This window comes from Rhinichthys klamathensis, unplaced genomic scaffold, assembly GCF_029890125.1.
Source record: "Rhinichthys klamathensis goyatoka isolate OS25496 unplaced genomic scaffold, OSU_Roscu_1.1 h1tg000487l_1, whole genome shotgun sequence".
NCBI classification, from domain to species: domain Eukaryota; kingdom Metazoa; phylum Chordata; class Actinopteri; order Cypriniformes; family Leuciscidae; genus Rhinichthys; species Rhinichthys klamathensis.
In genome coordinates, this window is record NW_026606974.1 from 3,226,099 (window position 1) to 3,247,942 (window position 21,844).

Genomic DNA, 21,844 nt, shown 5'->3' on the forward strand with positions numbered 1-21,844 from the left:
TCTGACCTTAAAAACACCAAATTTCATCAAAGATGGACAGCAACTTGAAAAAGAAGTCCTTATTACAGAAATAATACACTTTAAAATTAGTTAAGTGCAAACTGAATGTAATGTTCAGGATACTTAATTTCATGTTATTTACAATTAAAGGAAAATGTATTAGTTTGTATTGTATTATACAAACTATTACAAATGTATTATAGTATATATTTCATATTAAATGTAATTAGCTGAACTTAAAGGGATACTCCACTTTTTTTGGGAATAGGCTCATTTTACAACTCCCCCAGAGTTAAACTGTTGAGTTTTACCGTTTTTGAATCCATTCAGCCGATCTCCGGTTCTGGCGGTATCACTTTTAGCATAGCTTAGCATACATCATTGAAGTGGACAAGACCATTAGCATATAGCATAGGAACTATACTCTCATTCCTGCGTAATAATCAAGAAACTTTACTGCCGTACCATGAGTGCAGCAGGCGCAATGATATGACGCAGCGCCTGAAAATAGGCTACCTTCCGTCAACACCATAAAGGTCAACGCAACGGAACTATTTTCAGGCGCTGCGTCATATCATTACGCCTGCTGCACTCATGGTACGGCAGTAAAGTTTCTTGATTATTACGCAGGAATGAGAGTATAGTTCCTAGCCATATCAGCCTAGAAAATCGCAACTTTACATTTTCCGTCGGTCTTAGTGCACGATGTAACTACAGAAGAGTCAAGTTTTAAAAAGGAAAAATATCGAAACTCTTTGGTCATTTTTTTTTTAGAAATGCTAATGGTCTTGTCCACTTCAATGATGTATGCTAAGCTATGCTAAAAGTGGTACCGCCAGAACCGGAGATCGGCTGAATGGATTCAAAAACGGTAAAACTCAACAGTTTAACTCTGGGGGAGTTGTAAAATGAGCCTATTTCCAAAAAAAGTGGAGTATCCCTTTAAACATACTTTTTTTGACCCACTTCAGTGGGACTTAATGTAATTTTTATTAAAACGTATATGTGTTTAAATATATTTGTAGTCACACATTTGTAATGAAGTTACAATTTAGTACATTTTAAATATATAAACTTTAAACGTAATATCAAATAAAACTACACTTAAAATTATAATCAAGTACTTTACATGTGATTTATTATGTTAGTCGATACATGACAAAATATTAAAAACATAATGATTTAGTATGTACTCTAAAGTAACATTTGAAATTATTGATATTAAAGTATTATTACAAAGTGTAAATATAAAGTTCTCATGAAACTCCAATGACGCAGGCTCATCCGAGGTCCTTAACTCTTGCAATCACATCATTCTCTAAAGGTCACACCTGATTGGTGCCTGCTGTCTCAGTAGCCAATGAGCTTGCTGCTCAACCTTAAAATACTTGGTCAGCATTTGCTTTAGCAGTTCCAGCGCGCTTTCAGAAACCATCCACCTTCCCCAGCTCCACCTGTATTGATCTGCTATGGGTAATTCATGTTGTTCATGTCTAGCTAGGTTGTATATGCTATACAGAAACATAGTGTACTCTCTTAAGTGTCCTTTTATTTTTTAATAATAAACTTTTTTTTTAATAAACTTTACAATTTGAAGTACACTACAAGCTCACATTCAGTACAAGTAACCACACTTCTTTTTTTACAAATCTGATAAATCCAAGAATCTGATAACTCAAACTTCAGGAAGTGATTTAAAACATACAAGACACAACTCGGCCAAGTGAAAATGTATATGGTTGTTAAGGCTATTTAAACTTTACTCCCCCAAACATAAGCATCAGCATCATCAAGTGAACAGACGCTGAGTGAAAATGGAATGTGTTTATGCAATCGGATAGATAAGTATGCAGGAAGTATAAACGCCCTATAAATAGTGTACACATCTGTGCTTCTATGCTTAAATTATGTATAACGTTGAGTCTGAAAACTGCAATGTTGCCCTTATATCCCTCCAGTGTCCCAGGCACTCTTTCGCCCTGTGCCACAAGGGCAGCCATTAATATCACAGGGGGACGATTCCCCTGGTACTTTGACTTATGAGAGGGGGTCTTGCTCGGCACTGTGACACAGACCCTGCTGGAATGGAGAGTTGTGGAAAACGCTGACTTCCTCATAAACCAGACATGAACCCCAACCATCTGCTCCAGCGCTAGTTACCTTCAACTACTGGTCTTACTGCTATCACCTGTAATACTTCATCACAGAGCAGCTCTACAGTCAGCAGTTCACAGCATTCAACTTTTATTTGAACTTCTAGCATTTTTTGGAGTGCACCTGTTTCTCTCAGAAGGTCAGTAACTACTGGAATATAAAGTTGAGCAATGTTTAACATTTAGCGCTTGGTTTTAAAGCAAATAGTAATTTATTCCTGTAAATAAATGTATGTAATAAATCAACTTTACTCTAGTCTTCAGTGTCACATGATCCTTTAGAAATCATTCTAATATGTTGATTTGGTGCTCAAGAAACATTTCTTATTATCATCGATTTTGAAAGCAGTTGTGCTTGTTTAATTTCTTTGTGGAAACGACATGTTTAGTTGAATAGTCAGTGAACTGCAAATTGTTACAACATATACAATTAAAAATTAAATTTATACCACAATATTTAAATGGAGGAAAGAAAATGTCTTTGTACTGTGCTTAATTGCCATATGTTTAGGATTGCCATGAAGTCTTGGATGAAAATGACCCCATTAACTCAAACTGGCAACCAGTCCAGGGTATTTGTCAATGAAAGCTTAACTTTATTGTATCTCATACCTCTGCAAAACTGCAATCTATTACCGAATCAAACAGCAGTAACATTTGGTAGCAATAAATCTATCAGCAAAACACAAGACAAACAAATGTTGAATGAAAACAAAATGATTACAGAAGAAATGCCTAACATTTGCCAGAGGTTCAAATTTTTAGTGGATGTGCACCATTAAACTCAAAAGGAACTTTGTTCTTTTTATGATATATCACTATCACACACATTAAGACTTATATATATATCATAAAATCATAAAATATACAACTATAATGGAGGTTAAAGATTTTAAAACCAGCATTTTTTATTTTTTTTGTTATTATAAAAGCCAAATAGATTTTGACTTCACATAGCATGTAATCTCTATCACACATGACAGGAACGATCTCAAATAGTCTGTCAATTAACATTCAATTTAAACGCTAACAATGCAATCTAAACTCATGGACAAACATTCGCACACATACACATACATCCACCCACTCACACTATCCGTAACCCCCTTCCCAAACTCGCCCAATATCTTCCCCTCGGCATTGTGTTATTTCCATTATTATTAATATCTGCCAGCTTAATTTTCAGCCCTGTCATAATGTGACAGCCTAAATGACTAGAGACAATCGCTTATTGATAACTTTCCCAGCAAACCTGCCACTGGAGCCAGCTGATCGGGCTGCTCTCTCACGCTGCGGGCGTCTCACATGGTTGAGATAATGGGCCACTGCTCCCATGCTGAAACAGATTGAATGTGCAGTCAGTCACTGTCTTACTGAATCATATTGCAGTCTATCAGACAGACAGACTCGGATTATCATTTTACAGAGGTGGGGGGAGAACGAGAGCCAGGGTGAGGGAGAGAGACAAAGATACCGTGTGTTATGTCATTCAATTTTGTGCTCATCCTGGTTTCACATTTAAGCCCGAGACATCAGAAAGAAGGCGTCCCCATGTTAACCGAGATTCCGATATTCGATATTCAATTCCGGCTCCAAATTCTTGATTTGTGATAAATGTCTTCCTCTGTCAAGTGCCCCGTCACTCACATCGGTGGAGAAATCTTTATTATGATAGCCGACATTGCTTCACTACTCTGTCAAAATCAAAGTTAACAGATCGGGTGTCAATAGGACACCATGCATCCGCTCACTCACTTAGTGTCAAACCTGAGAGCCTGTATGACAGATAGACAGACGTTTCTACTACTATACAGGTCCAAAAAGTGTCAGTCTCAGCAGTTGTCTGCTGGACTGGACCTGTAATGGTCCGGTTCTTCTGGTCTCAGGATTGAGGTGAATGATGCACCTTCTGCCCTGACAACTTTCCACTGAAAAAAAAAAAGAGAAAGTGCTGACTTTATAAAACATAAATAAACAGATAAACCAAAAGACAGTTAGACTCAGTCTTAGCTGAAATCCAAGGGGAAGGTTTTGAAAGTTTTACCACAGAGCGAAAGGAGATTAATAATGCATTAGGATTACAGATACAGACTGAATGCAAGGAGAGATATGGAAAAGGAACAAAAGAATGCTACATATTTATATTAATGTATAATATATATATATACAGCAGCTGGACGTTTGGAGGGACACCGTTGTACTTTACTGTCTGTCAGATGCTTCATTATGAAAGAGGGAGGCTTTTCATTCGAGAGAGAGAGAGGAGCTATGAGAGGGAAGTAATTGGCACGGAGGTGTAAGATTTCCCCTGTTTGGTGCCAGCTATTTAAAATATGGATGGTGTTGTTTGGGTTTGTTGGTTTTTGTTGGATTCTGCTGAGGGTGTGCAGCATATATTACTCTGACCTTTTAGAACACACTGGAGAAGTAAACAAAACTTTGCAACGATGGGTTTTTTTGTAGGATGAAGAAGTTATTTGAACAAGTTTTGTGAGATCTGAATTTTCGCTGAAGCTACAGGTTTCAAGATCTCTACAAGATCTCTGCAACAACATAGAGAACAACCTTTACAAATGCTGAATTTTAGCAGGTAATTGGTCAAATTGCTCGTTTGGCTAAATGTTCTTATTTGATATCATGATAGGTGGTTTCTTTTTCGACCCAGATGACATCACTAAACACTTTCCTTGTGCATTGGCAAGCTTTGTCACACCATTACACTAATCTTCATCTGCTTGATTTGATTCTCTCCTAGACATCCCTTTAAGTCTTGCATAAATGCATAGATAACAAAATTATTAAATTAAAGGAAAGGTCCTTGACGTTGCTCACTGTCGCCTTAAATCATGCATGAACGTGATAATTATCCAGGCAAGGCTAAGAAGGGCCCATCACGACTGCTTTAAATCCAATAAACGTCCTGACCCGATCATTAGAATTGACCATCTATCAGGACCATCGAGTTGCACGTTGTCGTTAGCCGCCGCTTATAATCCCTCTTGATCAGCACTAATTACAGATAGCGGGAGAGAGTGACCAATATTTTCAGTCGGCGAGCTGCAAGAGGCATAGATGTTTTTGGCTTTAACTTCAGGTTGGAGATAATAATGATGACGGACATATTTTGAAACTCTTTAGCTTGAAATAAGATGGTACTCTGCGGTGCTTGTATGGATTCTGGTGACAGCAGCTTGGCAGATTGTCTTTGTTCACAGAGAAGATGGCCTTCTCTGTGCCTTGGCTACACTTGTCTCTCAACGTGAAGAAAGAATCTCTGTTTTGACAATTTTGGATGTGAAACAGAGAAATGTACAGATAAATAGAAAAAAAAAGAAAGCCTGTAAAAATTTGAATACATCCCAGACTGTATTGCATGGAAATTCATATCTAGCACATTTTTACCGAACAGTAAAATTCATACAATATCAAAACAAAATATTTACATTTACGAGACTCACTATATTGTGCGGGGAGAAATCATTTAAATATCCATAAAGTACCAGTATTTTCCCTCATACGTTTTGTAAAAAAGTTGAATAGTTAAAAAATATATATATATATTTTTTTTAATTGTACTTTTATTTAAACGATAAATATATCAATTATTGTTTTCTTTATGGCTAAAAATAAAATATAAACATATACATATAAAAAGAAATTAATAGATTTTTATAAAATATGTTTTAAAGTCTTTTACACTGTCAAACAATAATGTAGACATGAAGTGGCCCACCTAAGAGGGCAGACATGTTGAGATCACATGACTAGCTGAATACTAGATTTATTTAAATAATAAAGCCTTTAAAAATGAAAATGATAGCTATCCAAAAAGTAGAGGGGATGAACCTGGACATTTTCTGTCCAATAAATTGCTCATCCATACAGAATGTAAAGGATCTGATTGTATGTAGAATTGCGTCTTTTTTGACTGTATGAAGTAACAAATATTCCAAACCTAATAATAAATAATTACCTCATGCCAGGTCAAAGACTATAACTGCTAACCTGTTGATCTAAAAGTAGCTAACACTTGAATGAACCTGAATATGGAGGTTTTTGGGGCCGCATGTGACCTAGACCTCGATAGACCTCATTAACTCCACCAATTATAATCCTGAAAGCTGGAAGGGTGAACAAACAAACTGTGGTTTCCATAATGATTCCTTCAGAGATGGAGGCTGACATTGTATGTTAACAATCTTGCGGGTTTGGCTTTTGCCTCGCTGGCTGGCACCCCCAGGCCTCGCAATGCAAACAACAACAGAAAACAACAGGAACAGCTGCAAGAACAACAACAACAAAGACGTGTCCCCATTTACCCTTCAGCTGGATTTGCGAGCTCGCTGCTTCAGTGCCATTAGCATCGGATCCCAGTCGTTCTTTTTTATATTTGTGGGTGACAATATTCCGCACAGCGCTGGCTCTAGTTATAAGCCAGAGAGAGCAAAGGAATCAAGAACAAAAGGGCCGAGATTTGTGCGGAGGACGAGTAGGGCCACCAAACTGGCTGCCGTCACACTGCGAGTTCCCTGCCAGCACAGGCTGTCCGACCTTGGTTTATTGGCTCTTCATTGGGCTTGCGGTCACATTAGATACACAACCGTTCTGCCGCAAACACCCGGAGGAATGCATGGGTGGCGCACAACGGGATTCCGCACACAATCCGGCTTTCATTTCACACGAGGGCACAAATCCCTGTTCGTCTCTGCCTCCTTTCCCTCATAATCACATAATAAAAGCTATGAAATCATACACAGGCAAAACTTGTTTCATTATGCGACTTTATTTTTTATTGATCACCAGAATGTGGAACTCTTAACCTCATTTAGTTTGGCTGTGCGGTTTATCTCAAATTGTCCACATATGTGACTCAAACTGATGTCAGATGGGGTTTAACTTACACAGATCAACCTGGAGTGGACTGGAGAGACTCCGAGTGGGGAAACAAGTCAGGTAAGAACGGTGTGAAACAGGAAACAATGGTCACACCATGTCTGGGACTTCATAGAGAACCCCCCTGAGGCTTTTTGGATTGTGAAAATCCACATATCTCTCTTTCTCCTTTCTTCTTCTCTCCTCTCTTCCTTAGAAACACTTAGGCAGCACACTATTCTTCTCCAGGCTTTGAGCATTGTTCACGATCTTTCTGCCTAACGCTTGAAAGCACCCCATTTTTCACTCGGCCACTTCCTCGTGGGACCCCAGCCCAGAGAGCAGCATGCAGAGGATATGTTTTATTGGACTGTTGCTGACAAATAAATCTAAATATGTATTTTGGTCATGTTTGCAGGCAGGCGGTGTCCTTAGGGGGTAGAAGAGGGTGATTATCAACCATAAATAAAAGTAGCAGGTCATTCACATGTGCATACTCTTAAAAGCAAAGAGTAAGACCGGGAGAGATAGAGAGATTTAGAGGGGGAAATTTTTTTTCATTGGTGTATTCAAAATACGGTATGCACTCGTATGATACCTCGTATGAGCTCAGTAACCGTGTTGTAAGTTCCAATAATCAATTTAAAGGAACGGTTTATCCAAAAATAAATAAATCTGTCATAATTTACTCTCATGATGTTTTAAATCCATATGGAGATATTTAGCAGAATGCTTTTACAGCTTTTTTCAATACAATTAAAGTGAATGGGGACTGGGGCTGCCATGACAAACATATGCATACAAGTAGTCTAAATGACTTGTGCGCAATGCTTCAAACCTTCTAAACCCATACATGAATGTTTGTGGGATAAACAGACCTCTCTGTCAGCCTTAAATCAAATTTCTGTCATGACAACTCTTAGTAGGTTTGGCATGGTAATGAGTATAACAATGTTAAAGTGTTTGGTCTTGGCGAAATAGATCGCTGCTGCTGCAGAGCAAGTAGCCTATGGAACTTGCCACTGCCAATACACACGACATGCTGCAATGAGCAAGCAAGACATGCTACTGCTCTACAACCATACATGAATCATCCCCATAGCAGATCTATAGAGCTGGTAAGTCCCGCCCCTTCCGCTTACCCCGCTGGACCTCTAGGTTGAAAGGTTGATAATTTGATAAATTGATAATTTTTCGTGTAAAGAATGCTACAATTTAGCGGGTAGAATTTTCATACGGTTAGACTTTGTGTGAGAGCACTTTGTGGACTACAACTCTTCGCTGCCTTCGACGCGTTTGATATACGTCACCACCACTAGCACACGGATCCCGCTAAACATGCCTTTGTTTGAATGGTGACATTTGGGTACAAAACACACTGGCATCTCGATCTAATTCCTTAGATTATCGCACCGTGATTTGTGGAGGGAAAATGTGTTATGCGGTGACGTCACATATGCGACGTGTAGTCTTTCTCGTTATGTCTATTCCACAACTGCTAGCCAAAGAATCATACAATATACTGTCAAACTCGTTACATGAGAAATTATATAAAAAATTCACAGACAACATATGTTCACATTCATGGCACAATTCAAACGGGATCAGAAAATAATTATTTTCTCTCATTCACTTGCATTGACGCTTTTTCAACCTAGAGGTCCACTTGGAGTTTTACGGATGGGCGGGACTTACCAGCTCTATACAGGTGGAGCTGGGGAACTGCAATCTGCTACAGCAAACAATGGGCAAGAATTTGAATGTTGAGCAGCAAGCTCATTGGCTACCAATATAGTGGGATCCAATCAGTTGTGCCCTATAGAGAATTATGTTGCAAGCAGACTGGGTTAAGGACTTCTTAAGCCTGCGCCATCTAGAGGTTCATGACAGAACTTTGTATTTCTGTTTGAGTATATTCAAATATGGTGTGAAGAAAGAGTATCACATATCATTGGTTCTTGCATTTTTTCATCGTAATTATAAGATATACTCTAAAACAAGAAAAAAATATGGTAACACTTTATTTTGATTGTCCACTTTAGACATTCTACTAACTATAAGTAACTTTGCAACTACATGTCAACTAACTCTCATTAGAGTATTAGTAGACTGTCTGCTTAATATCTGCTAATTGTACTAACTATAAGTAACTTTGCAACTACATGTCAACTTATTCTACGAACCTAAACCTAACAGTCTACTACAGTCTACTAATATTCCAATGAGAGTTAGTTGGCATGAAGTTGCAAAATTACTTATAGGTTGTAGAATGTCTAAAGTGGACCATCGAAATAAAATACATATTGCAAGATATTTAACATTACAATTAGGAGAAATTTTATTGAAATTGTGAGATATTAAGTCATATTGTAAGATATAAAAAGTCACAAATATGAGAAACATTGTGAGACATTAAGTCATGTTGTGTCATATAAAATCACACTGATGTGTGAAAACATATTTTTGAATCTCAACAGATCTTGTTCCCCATTCACTTTCAGTGTATGGCAAAAAAGCCAGGATATTCCAATAAACTTCTCCTTTGGTGTACTACAGAGGACAGAACACAATTCAGGTTTGCAACAGCATGAAGGTGAGTGAATGATGACATAATTTTCATTTTTCATTAGTACTCAATTACTTTAATTAGGCGTAATCATTCTTTTAATTAGGAGTAGTCGACCTATTGCACAACTGATGGAGCAAACAGTAACAGGACGGTGTAAAATGGACAAAGACCACCCTTTAACACAATGTTAATCTTTTATCTTTACAAAATATCCAGCCCGTTCTCATCCTTTGGCGTCATACATGTGACGCTTTGTACATTTCGTCGAAATCTTACGCACATGGCGTCCTTTAGCATCAATATGAGACGCAGAACCCAAGGCGTCATACAGGTGACGCTCATCTAAATCCGACGCACATGGCATCGTTTAGCGTCAATATGAGACGCAGATCCCAAGGCGTCATAACCGTACCCTACCCCAGACCTAAACCTACCCATAACAGTGCGTGTTATATTGACGCTAAAGAATGCCATGTGCGTAAGATTTCGACGAAATGTCATATGGCGTCACCTATAATGGCCAAAGGATGAGAATGCGTTGAAATATCAGGCATATTTCTTCCAAGATTTTTCCCAAACTTAAGTCTTAAGCGTGTAAATTCAGTCCCATCGTATCACAGAAGGAAGAGATGACCAAAACACAGAACAAACACACCCGAGGGAGGGAACAGGAAACTGGGGCAGGTCATACGAGTGACAGGCACATATAATATACATACTTGAGTAGATAAAAGTCAGCAGCATATTGAGCCCTGCCAGCCCGACACAAATCAAGCTGTCCATTACAGGAGGCCCTTGCAGGTCACGCTCTTAATGAAATGGTCTGGGCCTGCTGACGGGGCTGAAAGAAAGTCAATGGGAGACGCTGGACAGCGGCACGCCTTTGTGATTGACACATCCCGAGCCACCGGCCCATCCGGCGTGTCAGAGAGGAACGGCGGCTTGGCCTTGACTGGACGTCCCCTATCAGCGTGTCACGGGGTGGGGATGGGACTGTAAATTATGGCCGCTTTGTTCGCGAGCGCTAAATGTTAAGTTTGGCCTGATATATGAGGGTGGGGATAACAAATGAAGATCTCCAGCTTGTTCCCTACGTAGTTAAAATGTATTAATATACGTTATATGTCATTTCATACACGCAATATCAATCGCGCTTTTTATACACCACAATTACAGTCGTCGCATCACGTATTCACCGGCACCGCAGCGCAATTGGCACAATACGGGAAAAGTCTGCTAAGTTTTCAATCGGAGATGGGCGCTTTGAAGGTAGACAAAACTGCAGGGAATAAAAGCGGGGGCCTTCGGCAAGCTGCACTTCTGAAGGCTGGCGCGCTTCTCCAGCTGCCTGGCTTGACAAGCGAGCTCTTCCACGGCGCCGCTGAATTATATCGGTGTGTCTAATTATGTCTTTTCAACTGCTCACAATGAAAGACTGCGTGCCTTCCACTCGTGTGGAGTAGGACAGCGGGTGGAAGTGCCGCCCGAAAAGAACACACTCCCGTGCGTCTGACATAGATACCTGTCTGTGTGTCAACATAGCACATTGCATGACGTCCCGGCACCCTAATGAAAGAGATCTGTGTGAGAAGCTGCCATTCTGTTGTTGTTTATTATATATATATATATATACACTTTTTTTTTTTTTACATGAACAGTGAATCGCTTTTTACTCGTGTGTGTTTTATTTTATTTTCAAATCACTATTTAAACACAACTATCTCTCATTTGGTGTCTTTGTTAAGATCTCACTGCTTTTTCTATACAAAAGGCTGTTTTACAAAATTATTTATAGGCTAAGGCAACATTTAACAGAATTCCCAATATACTCTTTACTGTTTTTGGAGGTGTATAAAAAACTCTTCTAACTGAATTAAAAAAAACGACTTATTCTCATCTCCTTACTGCATGTTCTTCTTTCTCTCTTTCATTCAGACGAAGGCTGGTATCACTCGTACACCAAACCGGTCACAAGGGGGTAGCATTGACACAGCTCTGCGAGGCTCTCTGGCTGAAGACATGCTGTGGGACAAACTGCCTTTGATGTAATTGAGGTCTCAGACCTTTTACGAGAGCATATATTGGTTTGTACGTGAAAATGTTCAAGGAACAATGGATTTCCATAAGTGGATGTAAAATTGTGTTTGGAACTCACCTCTGCATGCTAACCGCTTCTCTAAACAATAACAAAAAAATGGCTGCACGGGCACCGGGTCTCGTAATTTCTCCGGGGCCGTGCTGAGGAAATGAAAGAGACTAAAGCATTAGGATTAAATAGGTGACTAAAAGATTCAGACACACTCGCTTATGTGTGCTGCATCCCCGTTGAGTCATCAAAATAAACATGCAGATTTTCATGAAGTCAAACTGTTTAAAGGAGGAGGGGGGAAAACAGAGTTTAGGAGCAAAGGAATCTGTCAGTGTTTGCTAGAAAATATACATTATTTTTAATGGGGGAAATTCCTTCACTGAAAGGGGGGCTGAAAAAACCTGACATGAACGTAGATTTTTATCCCGGCGGCCACATGGGTAGAGCAAAATCAGTAGGAAGAGGTAAACATGTTTTTAGATGGGCATATGATCCAAATAAAGCATTGCAAACACATGGCACAATTATTACTTCATTAATATACTAATTAAGCTTTGCTAATCATTAATCATATTAGAAGTCACCTAATAAGCATTTGGGTCTATTTATCTTATCATCCAAAGCGATACTTTAAAGCAGAGTAACACCGCAGGCTCATAAATAAAGGTTACGCATTTACATATTCAGTTTATCATGAATATTGCATACACTGTACATAAAAATTCAAATGCACTCTTTATGAAATATGATCTAGCAACCAGAGAGAAATGATGCACGCTGTCCGTGCACATTATTCAATGTTCCTTATTAACTCTCTTTGTTGATGAATAAAGAATGAACGATATTTGACCTGGTTTATTAATATAGCCTCGGAAGCTATCCGTATTTCCAGGTTTATTGTGTGACACGCGTAGCGTTTAAATAAATATTTTAGAAATTGTTTATACATCATCACTTTGCAAATGCCTGGCTAATCGGATATTGAACAATTGGTTGATTGGGGAAGTGGGGCACGGTCACATGGTACAACAGTGGTGACCCAATGGAATGCCACCTCACCTTACCTCTGCCAGCTGTGACTTAATTATGCCATCTCTCTGTGTGCTGATTAACTATATTCATTATTAATCTGAGGGTTAACTATAGCAGAGGCACAGAGGGGGAAGATGACACAGACTTGAGAGATGGTGTGTTTCTCCCCAGAGGTAAGTTGACTGACACTCTGTATAATGTAACATGAACAGATATAGTATGTCATGTACAACAGATAACATATCTTTGCACATTTGTGTTGTCATTTTCAAGGAAAAGGGATTATTCAGAAGGCTTCTTTTGCTTCTTTTGTAATAGTATAGCAAATTTTAAGAATGCTATTTTAACAGTGTGTTTATGTTTAGCCCTATTAAAATAATACATATTTGTGTGTGCGTGTGTGTGTGTGCGTGTGTGTGTTGCGATGCGTACACATGTATTTAAAAAATGTGAATAAAAATATATTTAAGTTTATTTATTTGCAATTTATTTACAAATTTAATTTAATTAAAAATCATCAAATTGTGAATTAGCTTCACAGTTTTGTCCTGAGTGAAATGGAAAACGTTTTAGTATATGCATGTTTTAAGTTTTATATGCATAACTTGAGTGCAACATGTTCCTGGATCAACATCTTTGTTGATCCTTGAACAACATTACATCCAACCATTTAGATTTGAGAGTCAAATTTACAGTTTATGTCACGTTTAGGCTTACAATCAGGGTTAGGTGCTGTTACATAAGAGTTATTCACCTATTCCCTCTGATTTTAGGGATAACTTATGGGTAGGGTTATAGGTTTAGGGGTAGGGATATAGTTAGGATTAAATTTTCGGACAGAAATGTTGTTCTTGGAACAAAATTATGTTGACCCAGGAACACATCTAACTCGGCAAAATCAGGATGTGATATATGCACATATAAAATAATGTTTAAACAAATATTTATTTAAAAAAAATGCAATACATATTTAATTTAAATATTTGCATTTTATAAACTTATTTACAATATTATTTCATTTAAAATCAGCAAACTGGGAATTAGCTTCACACTTCCAGTGCCAAAACCCCAATATCACTGTTCCGAAACACATCTGTCCTGAGTGAAATGGAAAATCCTCTTTTTAGATAATCTCCACAGTTTAAGCCAAGACAGAGGGTGTGATCTCCAAATGTATTCAGCAGGGGGAGAGAAAATGACCTGGGTTTGGTGGAGAAGAACTAATCTATGCAGGCCTGACACAGGACAGGAGAGGCCTCTTACAGTTATTATGATGTGTCGCCTCAAGTTAGAAGAGAACAGGGCATGATGGCCGGAGAGGAAGCCGTGTGTGTGGGGAAATACTGGAGGTCAGGGCAGGGAATGAGGGAATGCCGCCACAGGCACCTGCAGTCTAGCTGATTTCTAACCAAGGGGAGCTGGAGAGGAAGTGCAATGCAGGGACAGGGCTTTTTATATCAAGACCAGACCTTTTTACAATCAGAGTTGGCAACTACAACATATTATTTAAAGAAAAGGTAAATATATACATTCACCTAAAGGATTATTAGGAACACCTGTTCAATTTCTCAATGCAATTATCGAATCAACCAATCACATGGCAGTTGCTTCAATGCATTTAGGGGTGTGGTCCTGGTCAAGACAATCTCCTGAACTCCAAACTGAATGTCAGAATGGGAAAGAAAGGTGATTTAAGCAATTTTGAGCGTGGCATGGTTGTTGGTGCCAGACGGGCCGGTCTGAGTATTTCACAATCTGCTCAGTTACTGGGATTTTCACGCACAACCATTTCTAGGGTTTACAAAGAATGGTGTGAAAAGGGAAAAACATCCAGTATGCGGCAGTCCTGTGGGCGAAAATACCTTGTTGATGCTAGAGGTCAGAGGAGAATGGGCCGACTGATTCAAGCTGATAGAAGAGCAACTTTGACTGAAATAACCACTCGTTACAACCGAGGTATGCAGCAAAGCATTTGTGAAGCCACAACACGCACAACCTTGAGGCGGATGGGCTACAACAGCAGAAGACCCCACCGGGTACCACTCATCTCCACTACAAATAGGAAAAAGAGGCTACAATTTGCAAGAGCTCACCAAAATTGGACAGTTGAAGACTGGAAAAATGTTGCCTGGTCTGATGAGTCTCGATTTCTTTTGAGACATTCAGATGATAGAGTCAGAATTTGGCATAAACAGAATGAGAACATGGATCCATCATGCCTTGTTACCACTGTGCAGGCTGGTGGTGGTGGTGTAATGGTGTGGGGGATGTTTTCTTGGCACACTTTAGGCCCCTTAGTGCCAATTGGGCATCGTTTAAATGCCACGGCCTACCTGAGCATTGTTTCTGACCATGTCCATCCCTTTATGGCCACCCTGTACCCATCCTCTGATGGCTACTTCCAGCAGGATAATGCACCATGTCACAAAGCTCGAATCATTTCAAATTGGTTTCTTGAACATGACAATGAGTTCACTGTACTAAAATGCCCCCCACAGTCACCAGATCTCAACCCAATAGAGCATCTTTGGGATGTGGTGGAACGGGAGCTTCGTGCCCTGGATGTGCATCCCACAAATCTCCATCAACTGCAAGATGCTATCCTATCAATATGGGCCAACATTTCTAAAGAATGCTTTCAGCACCTTGTTGAATCACTGCCACGTAGAATTAAGGCAGTTCTGAAGGCGAAAGGGGGTCAAACACAGTATTAGTATGGTGTTCCTAATAATCCTTTAGGTGAGTGTATGTATACACACACACACACACACACACATACATATATATATATATATATATAGTACGGAATATATATATACATAGTACGGAATATATATATATATATATATATATAGAGTACTATACACACACATATACACACACACACACACACACACACACACACATATATATATATATATATATATATATATATATATATATATATAGATATATAGTACTATACACACATACATATAGACATATAAATACATATATATATTGTTTTTTATTATGAAATGATTATGATGAGAAGTCTACACTGATTTTTTTTCTTACTGTACTCTTGTATAGCGGACCTTTTTACAGCCAGTAAACAGTTACAGCTTTTTACAGTTGGCAACTAAAACATATTATTTTTTTGGACTATATGTAAGAATTGTCAAAATAACTTTTTATTGCCAATGTGTGAACAATTGTAACAAAACTTAAAACCGTCTTTCCCGTCTTCATAGTTTGACAGCCTGTATATTGATTTTTATGTGAAAGACTCAGGACAATTTTTGCCGGGAAAATCTAAAAGATTTGATGTTTACCAGCACTCCCGAGAGCCTTTCTTCCGTACTATGACACATGAAATGAATGCGTATTCAATGTTCAGAATATTGCTGAAAAAGCTTTTCTGTACCGTAACGCCAATGTGTTGCAACCAATGTGTCATGCTAAGAAAAGGGATTAGTTCAAACTATAATCTCACATAGCCAGATCTAGTCTCAAATGTAGGCCTACTTTATAATCAAACTAACATAACAGAGTCATTTTAATGACCTCATCTGTCAACATGATGCTCTTTGAATTGCAGAGGTTGTGCAAACATAGCCAACTATGATCAAATGTTTTCTAAACAGCTGCTTTCTCTTGTTCCTTACGTGTGTGAGCATGTGCAATAAGTTGACTTAATTGACAGTTCACTTAATGGCCACCGGTGTCGCTTTAAAGGCAAAGGTAAATAATAATAATAATAACAATAATAATAATAATAAATAATAATATACATGAATTTTATAATATCTATATTATAAAACTAAAAACTAATTATATATAATTCTTTTTTAGTTTTTATTTATTTATTTGTACTTATTGCTATCATGATGAGAAGCGCATACTTCTTTTTTCACTGTATGCTTGCATAGCACTTCCATCACTGTCTCTCATCTGTCTGTTTGCTTTGTCAAGCTGCGTTACAGTTGCACTGTCAAACAGACAACTCAGATAAGCTCTCATGGTCAACACCCGCAATCCATTCTTCAGACACTTGATTTAAGACACTTGATTTGAGAAACTCAGCAAAACATAAACACAGCCTCACTCTAGCTCTCTCTCTCTCTCTCTCTCTCTCTCTCTCTCTCTCTCTCTCTCTCTCTCTCTCTCTCTCTCTCTCTCTCTCTCTCGTCGTCCCTCACTTCCTGTGACACCCATCCATATCATTCTGCTACGCACATTTTGGCATACGGAGCCAAAACGTCAAAAGCGAGGACGTCACGCTTTGACAGAAACTAGCCCGGACACAATACCCTGCGCAAGCACAATCATCTAATGCTGTGAGCCGCGCTTTTACGGCCTTGTTAAGTGAAGTCTCTCTGGAGGCAGGGCAGATGACACACGCGTGGGGAGCGGAGTGTGTGATCTAACAGGGAGCAGGACCAATGGCTGAGCTGCTGGGGGAGGAAGGGACGGGCCTGCGTGCTGTCACAGGGCGTTTGTTGACCTTTGAGTGAATGGTGCTCAGAGGAGGCTAAATGACAGGATGAGTGGAGACTCTTGTGAGTGGGTGGTACTCTTCTGCACACACTACTACAATGCATTCAGCTTTTATAATTCACAATATCATATTCATAACTCATAACATAATACATTCCATAGACATAATGGTTTTTATACTGTACAAACTGTATATTCTATCCCCCAAACCCCTGAATCTACCCATCACAGAAAACTTTTTGCATGTGTACATTTTCAAAAAACATCAGTTAGTATGATTTATTTATAAGCTGTTTCCCTCATGGGGAACAAAAAACTGTCCCCACAAAGGACAAGGATTCCGGGACATTTTGTGGCTGGCGCGCACACACGCACACGCACACACGCTTAAAATATAATTTACTCATATTCTTATTAATTTTTAATAATTAAATTAATTTAATTTTCTTTTTTTTTTGAAAAGTTTGGGGTCAGTAAGATTTTCTTTAAAATAATATAATAAATCAGAATATTATAATGATTTCTGAAGGTTCATTTGACTCTGAAGGTTGGAGTAATGATGAAAATCAGCTTTGCCATCACATGAATAAATTACAACTGTTTTAGAAAACAGTTATAAAAAAAAAAAAAAAAAAAAAAAAAAATTATGGGTTTCATGATACAGTTGTTACTGTATTTTTGATCAAATAATTGCAGCCTAGGTGAGCAGAAGAGACTTCTTTCAAAAACATTAACAAATCTTACAAATCCCAAAGTTTGCTGGTTAAAGCAGACTAAAGGATTGGAGAAGTCCTGCTTTCCCAAAAGCTGTTTTTACCGGAAGGTCCAGTTTTGATGAAATGTCACAAGACCAATATATGTTTACAATGATACGTATGCATGGCCGAATTGTTTACATCTATGCATAAGACCTATGACATTCATTTAGAAAACAGACAGGGTGAATTTTTTTCATGCCAACCAAATACACTGTAGAATATTCCAGTGTGATCACCATTTTCTTAAACTGTGTCATATCCATTCAGCCATTGTGTGCACAGAAGTCATCCCTACACAGGTGTCTCATGGGATCCCCTCTGTTCTGTGGGTGTCAAGGTGTGAGTACTTAAGCAGTCAGAGAGTGGGACAGTGTGGCCTATTTGCTGCTTACTCTCCAACTGAACACACAGAGAGAGAGGAGAGGAAAGGTGCTCTGACATTATTGAGTATAACCCTGCCTACCTCCTCCCAAAAATGATGATTGATTACCCCATTATGGCCCTGCATTACCCCTACAACTAAACCCTCTTTTCGTTCATGTTCTGTGCTGCACTACAGCACAGTGAGGAGCAGTGTAAGGTCCGAGGTGATGGGGGAACCTTTCAAAAGGACTGTTTTTCACTGGACCTTGTGTGGTATCCTAAGGAAATGAAATCCATAAAAGGTTACATTTTTGAATGTTTGGCTATAGACACATAAGCATAGTTTAAAAACTAAAAAGACATATTACACATGAACTATTACCAGTGTCATTTTAGAATCATTGAGATACTATTAGTTTTTATTGATATTATACAAGTTTTTATTGATATTTCATTGATTATATTGATAATTTTACTGATATTTGAATATTTTGCAATGGAAAATACAAAATGGTTGTGTGCGCACATATTTAAAAAGTTTGGGAAACAGATATGCTTTGTTTGAATATTAAAAAAGACAGATCACACATGAACGAGATGTCACTGTAAAAAAATATCTTCAGGATTTGTTATCACAACTTATTTTACTTTTGTCAAATCAACTCAGATAATTAATGTGGTTCAGATAACATAATATTTTGAGTTTCTGTTGATTAAATCAACCATTTTTGAGGCAGAGAGGTTACTTTAAGTTAAACCAACAATTGTCTATTTTAGTTTCATTGAGATACTTTTTATTAATATATTTTTATTGACCAGCTTTTATTTTAATATTTTCTGGCTTTCATTATAAAGTTATAGAAAATGTGTTGTGTTTTTATCATCATTATTAAATTAAATATGTCTATGTATGGGTTTTATACATTTGATTTCAGTTTTAGATTTATTTATTTTAAACTAAATGATAAATGTTACCTTGGCAACTAGATAAAAAAAAAAAGTTAAATGTTTTAAATATTTTTTATTTCAGTTAAAGCTTATTTTATTTAAAGTAACAACCCCCCTTTTTTGTAGTTATTTTAGTAAATCAAGCTAAATGAAAATGAGGATGTTGCCTTGGGAATTAGATGAAATAAAATAATGTATATATAGTTTTTTTATGGTTTTAGTTTCAGTTCACTATAATAACCCGGGATGTTACTAATGAAGAAAGTGTCACTAAAAGTGAGAAACACTGGGTGTGGTTTGCATCTGGGTCTAAACAGCCAGTCATACGTTTGCTTTCAAATATTCACTTGCCCACTGCTAAAGTCTGCCTACTTAGTGTCATTACGCAGCTGAATGGGTAAAGAGGCACATTTTATGTGCAGAAATGTTTGACTCTTCCCTAAATGTGCACAAACTGAACCTTTAGAGGTACAACAGCTTGTCACTGGGGCAGTACCCTTAAAAGTATATCTGTGTACCTTATTTATGCTTAAAAGGCTAACAGTAATACATATTGATACTCTATATGCACCATTTTAGGGGTAAAAATATGTCATTTTAAGGGTACTTCCCTAGTGACAAGCTGTTCGCAAGCTACACGGAGTGTAGGTTTTTCTATATGCTTCCCGGTTTTAGAATGTAAGGAAATGGGGTTAGAATTCCCATCTTCCTATATGCATACTGTTTAACATGCTTAGCATACAGATATCTAAGCTCTTCCTTTGAGGGTGCTGATTCTTCCTGTTTCCCTCCCTAGTCTGCTGGCAAGTCCCCAGGGCTCGGCGGGAAAGTGCAGGTAGAGACGGATGGTGCTCCTGCTTGGCCTGGTAAAGATGGGAGGTGTGGCCCCCACAGTGGGGACACATGCACTGAGCTGCTCACTAGGGAGCACAGTCGGGCCCCTGCACCTGCATGAGCATCCATCTCTGTAACCCAAAGAGATTAATGGAGAGGAAGTCCTCCGAAAACACATAGCAACCAGAATTCGCAGGGTACGAGCAAAAGGTGCTTTACAGTGTGAATCACTTTTTAAAGACAAACTCACTCAGGTGTCCTCTGTTGTCACGATGCGTAACCTTCGCCAGCAGTTTAAGGAAGGCACGTAACCCTAAGCGCTTTTGATTTTAAACTCATTAACCTTTAATGTTTGATATAATACCCGAATAACACTTCACAGTATTTCCAAATGTGTAATCTGTCCAGAAAAGTTGTCTTCGCTTCACCTTCTGTACAAAGTCCATGATAGAAAACCCAGATTTGGACCTTTATTTTATCAAAATGATGTGATCTTTGGATTGCCCTTTGTCTTGGAGGAAAAATGAATTCTCATTTGCATTAGCGCGTCTAAATGTCAAGCTCAGATATTTTGTTAGACATTAGTGAAGCTGGCAGCCACAGGAGCAGGATAATTGCACACAGCCTTCTGCAGGGATTTACATAATTTCAGACAGCAATTAAAGAATCCTTGGGAATTTCATTCCTGGCCTGCGTCTCACTCTCCGTGTCTCTTTATTTCTCTCTCTCTCTCTCTCTCTCTCTCTCTGGATCTCTTGCTCTCTGATCTCCCGCCCCCCAGCACCTACACCAGTACAAAAGGAGCATTCGTTTACATTAAGCTCCATGCTCCGTGCTGTTCATTTGCATGAAATTAAAGGTTTTCATGATCTTGAACAGCAGGGTAACATTTAGAATGCTGTTTTAAAGCTTTCACCTTGGAATAATAAAATGCCTCTCTTTCTTTCTCTCTCTCTCTCTCTCTCTCTCTCTCCCTCTCCGTCTCGGGCTGAAAGGAGCTACTTGTTTCCTCTGCGTGGTAACCTTTCGCACTTCTCAATAGTCATTTGCAATATTGCACTTTGAATTAGGAGTGAGAAAACTTTCATTTACATGCACACTCTTGCAAGACCCTATGTGAAAAAGTCTTTATCGCATGTCATCTTCCATATTGTGTGTCAGCATTAGTAGTGAATATCAATTCACAAACCCACATTCACCGTTGGAGTTTATTTGTAAAGGACTGTTCAAAAGAAACCAGCCCTGCATTTTAATATGTGTATTTCTCTACAGTATATATAATATATACAGTACATCTAATATACATTAGTGTGCAAAAAGCAAATGAATAGGAAGGTCAAATTGTACAGTGTGTTAACAATACTTTAGAACTACTGCAAATGCTGATATACTGAAGTAAGCAACCAAAGACACATTCTTGAGACCACGGGAGCTGAGGAGAGTCAGATTTGTTAAAAAAAAAAAAATGGTGGAGAACTAGATGGTTGTTTTTCAATTGCTATAAAATTGTTCTTTGTGATTAAAATTGAATTACTTACAATAGATCAAAGATCAAAGGGAGAAAGAAAACAGGTCAAAGGTCAATTTCAGAATAGTGTGTACAAATCCATTTAACTATTTAGGGTTGTACCCAAAGCCTAAAACCTTATTCGGAAAGTAACGGATAATAATAATGGTTTAACAAATTCCACCGAATACAGGAAAAATATTCAGCAAACCAGCCTGTTCTCACGTAAATGCGTCTCTA

At 38.3% G+C, this 21,844-nt stretch overlaps 1 protein-coding gene across 3 annotated transcripts in view; it reads right to left on the minus strand.

The window, feature by feature from the left end:
* The window catches only part of mvb12bb (multivesicular body subunit 12Bb), a 145,958-nt gene that overhangs the window by 81,388 nt on the left and 42,726 nt on the right, over window positions 1-21,844 (minus strand). Inside the window, exon 1 of one of the 3 annotated variants that reach the window (XM_056237467.1) lies at window positions 3,406-3,428. The exons of the other annotated variants lie outside the window; for them this stretch is intronic. The gene's annotated coding sequence lies outside the window, so the exon portion shown is untranslated. Of the gene's footprint in view, window positions 1-3,405; window positions 3,429-21,844 lie in introns of those variants that run through there. 3 annotated transcript variants of the gene reach the window in all.